Source organism: Rhea americana, unplaced genomic scaffold (genome assembly GCF_003343005.1).
Source record: "Rhea americana isolate MKP2758 unplaced genomic scaffold, rheAme1 scaffold_215, whole genome shotgun sequence".
Classification (NCBI taxonomy): Eukaryota; Metazoa; Chordata; class Aves; order Rheiformes; family Rheidae; genus Rhea; species Rhea americana.
The window spans coordinates 1,317,771-1,321,259 of record NW_028186305.1 but is presented as its reverse complement, the minus strand read 5'-3'; positions in this window follow the sequence as shown (position 1 = coordinate 1,321,259).

Sequence of the window (3,489 nt, the reverse complement as noted above, 5' to 3'; positions counted from 1 at the left end):
CTCGGCTGCAGGGCCGGGGTCTGCCCGGCTGCCTCCTGCCAAATATCGGAGCAAAGGATCCCTGGGGCTGCCCCCGCCTCGGGGTTAAGGGCTGGGGCTGGCCGCTTCCTGCGAGGAGGAATCGCAGCTGAAAAGCRGGAGAGACAGGGAGAGGGAAACCACCCTGATTCCCAGAAACAAATGCCAAGCGTTTCCATGGCGACTGCTGGCTGCTTTTCCTGGTGACCTTGGCCATCCCSCTGTGCTGCGGATTCCCAGCGCCACCAAGCCCATTTGCCACCGGCAGCACGATGGCTGCCCATCACTGCCAGCCCTGGGCTGGGGGAGCTGGGACCCCCCTCCACCGGATGCAGCCCCCCCCCCAGGCTGTGCCCTTGCCCAGGCCCCACAGGGCACCCCCACACCGGGGAGTGATTTGGGGTCACCCCAGCAGCATCTCCCCAGCTCCAGGCATCTGCCCTCCGTGAGCCTGCCTGGGGGCTGGGAGGGCAGAGCCTCCCCCCCGCGCTGGGCAATCCTCTACTGTTCATCGCACGCTTAAGTAGAGAAGACAGCAATTAGCGCTGCTGCAAACTTGCCTCTCTCAGGATGCTCCGAGGGACTGAAAAATTAATGAGGGCTTAATTGAAGCAGCATGACGGCGGAGCCTGGCGAGGGGCAGGACCCCACGCTGCCGCGGCGCAGGGTACTGCCAGGCTGCAGCCACCGGCAGGGGCTTTCCCGGGGCCAGCGCCGTGCAGTGACCACCAGGCCAGGCTGGATGGGGGGTGCTGGGGCAGCAGCCCCCGTCCCCATGGCCTTGCCCCACATGCTTGTGGGCAGGGGTGCTGCAGCTGCGGCTTTGCCACCTTCCCCGAGCTGCTGCGACGTCCCCAGACGGGTCCCTCATCTGCAGCCTCGACCGATGTGATGTTACTGAAGCGAAACGCGGTGATGCTTCCCAGCTGCTTCCAGGCGGCAGCTGTGGGAGCCTTCGGCACAGGGCTCCACAGCTGGGAATGGAGGGGAAGCCGGCTCCAGTGCCAGGACTGCTGGCAGGAGCAGCAAACACCRCGCCAGCAGCAAAATCCTGACCGGAGACGGTGCCCTCTGCTCACCGGTGCTGGGGGCGGATCGCATCCAGCGGGGCCTGGCCTTTGCCWTGGCCATAGAGTTACTGCCAGGAAGGTGCTTCCGTAGCTCAGGGAGCAATGAATTAATAAACCACCGAGTGAGTGTTTTAAGGCGGAATTGGATGGCCTTTGCCCCCGGTGCTCCCTGAGGCAGCAGCCGGCGGCAGGCGATGAATGGACGGGGATTTACAAGCATGATGTTTGCACATTCCCTTACATCTGTCCATGGGGCGAAGCCAGGGATGGTCCCAAACTGGAGGAGCAGGCTCAGGGCTGCAGTGCTGAGCACTATGCACCCTTGGCCACACAGCTCTGCACTGGCCGGGAGCTGGGGTGGGTGGTTTAGCCTCTGCCTCCCCAGGCAGCGCGTAGAGGCGGTTACCTGTCTATAAGGACCAGGTTCCTGCTCCGTGTCAGCAGCTGTGACCCAGAGCTGCCTCTGTGGGTGCAGGAGTGGATTTAATGCGGGGAAATCTGCCAGAACTCGGCGCGCTCAGAAGGGCCAGTGCAAGCACAGGGAAGGAGTTTGGGAGCGGTGTCTGCCAGGCCCGCACCTTGCTCGGACACCCTGGCCGCTGTGCGGCCAGCTGGGGCTGAGACCGTTGCAGCTCAGCTCATGGAGCGGGATGCTGCAGGAGCACGGGGCAACTGTGAGAGGCAGCGGAGCACCAGGCTGAGCGCGCGATGGGGACACCCTGGGGGCACAGGCAAGGGTGGATGCCCGGCTCCGGGGTGCCCTGCACCATGCCGTCCCGGAGGGCACCGCCTTTGCAGTCATTGCCAGTCATGGCGCTGTTCACTGCCTGCTCCCACCGCAGCATCGCTCCCACTCCCTTCTCCAGGGTCCCGGAGCRCAGAGCTGCCGGGGCCTGGCTGGAGGCCTGAAAACCGGCTTCTCCGGTGCCGCTGCTGAATGCAAAGGGCTGCAGCTTCCCCCAGCGGCTACGGGCTGCACCAGCACGTCGCGGGGGGCTGTGCCAGGCAGGGGGACCCTGAAAAACAGCCGATTCGCCCCCCCCCCGACATGTGCCTGAGCGCAGGGCCGCAGTGCCACAGAGTTCCCCCCCCTGTTTAAGGAGCGCGCCCCGTATCAGCCACCCGAGGCTCCCCGCGGGGCATTGCCCTGCAGCGCAGCTGCCTCTCCCGCCGGCTGCACGCGCCCGCTCCCACTGCCGCGTCACCTTCCCGTGGCGGGTCGAGCCGGGGAGGGCAAGTGAGTGGGAGCGAGCCAGGTCCCTCCTCTCCCACCCCGGGAAGRCGCTCGCACTAATTGCCATCCATAAATAGCTCTTTGAGATGCTCAGAACACCAGGAACCGTCGAACCGCTGCTGCTTGCACCAGCCTCCTTAGACAACCCTTCCCTTTGCCTTACGCCACTGAACYGTCCAGAGCCGCCTTCGAGACACGGCCAGGAAAGGAGGCAGCGGGCTGGCAGCTGGCGGAGATTGGCCGGCTGTGGGTGCTGGAGCCAGGCTGGCCCTCGGCAACGGCCCCAGCCCGGCGTGCCCTGGCTGCGCGGGTGCRTCTGCACCGGGCTCAGCCCTGTGCAAGTAGCACACCTCAGGGCACCTGTGTCCAGGAGGGAATCCAAGGTTTGGGGCTGAGCTGCAGCTCGCCGAGAGTTTTGGGCCACCAGCTTTCTCCATCRCTTGCTCGCTTCCCGCTCAGCCTCCAAGCTGCAGAGGCAGCGGGAGGTGCACATGCACGTGCTCCATCGTTGGTGGATACTGGGACCAGCTGGGCGAGTGGGGCCTGGACACTGGTGTCCACGATGCCGGGGGCTCTGGTTTGCCGTCCCTCTCACAACCGTCGCCGCTGCCCTGGGTAAGGGAGGCGCGTGTTGGAGCCCGTTCGCAGCTCCCCAGGTGAGGTGGCATCACCCCCGCAGGAATGCGCCCTGCACGGGGCTGCGGAGTCCAGGCGGGTGCGGGCAGCCGAACGCGGGCTCCCGCGGCCGCCGGCTGCCCCACGCGGGGTGCCGCACGTGGGCCACGGCCGGCACAGCTGCATCCCGCCGGATGGGGAGGGGACCCCTGCCAGATGTGGGAGAAGACCCCTGCCAGATGTGGGAGAGGAGCTGGTGCCAGCGAGGGCCCTGGGAACGGCAGCGCGTTCCCAGCCCCGGGGAGGGGGACGGGACGGGATGGGATGGGATGGGAGGGGGGCGGACACGACCTCACTCCGCAGCAGCTGCTGGCTACGGCGGCGCAACACCCCCCCCCCCCAAGAGCAGCGGTGCCGGCCCGGGGCTCGCAAGAGCCCAAAGGCAATTTGGGGCCCCGACTCCCCGCCCTCCCCCTCCAGCGCAGGGCGGCTGCGGGCGCGGGCGGGGCCGGCTCAGCCCGGCTCAGCCCGGCGCGGCGCGGCGCGGGTTAA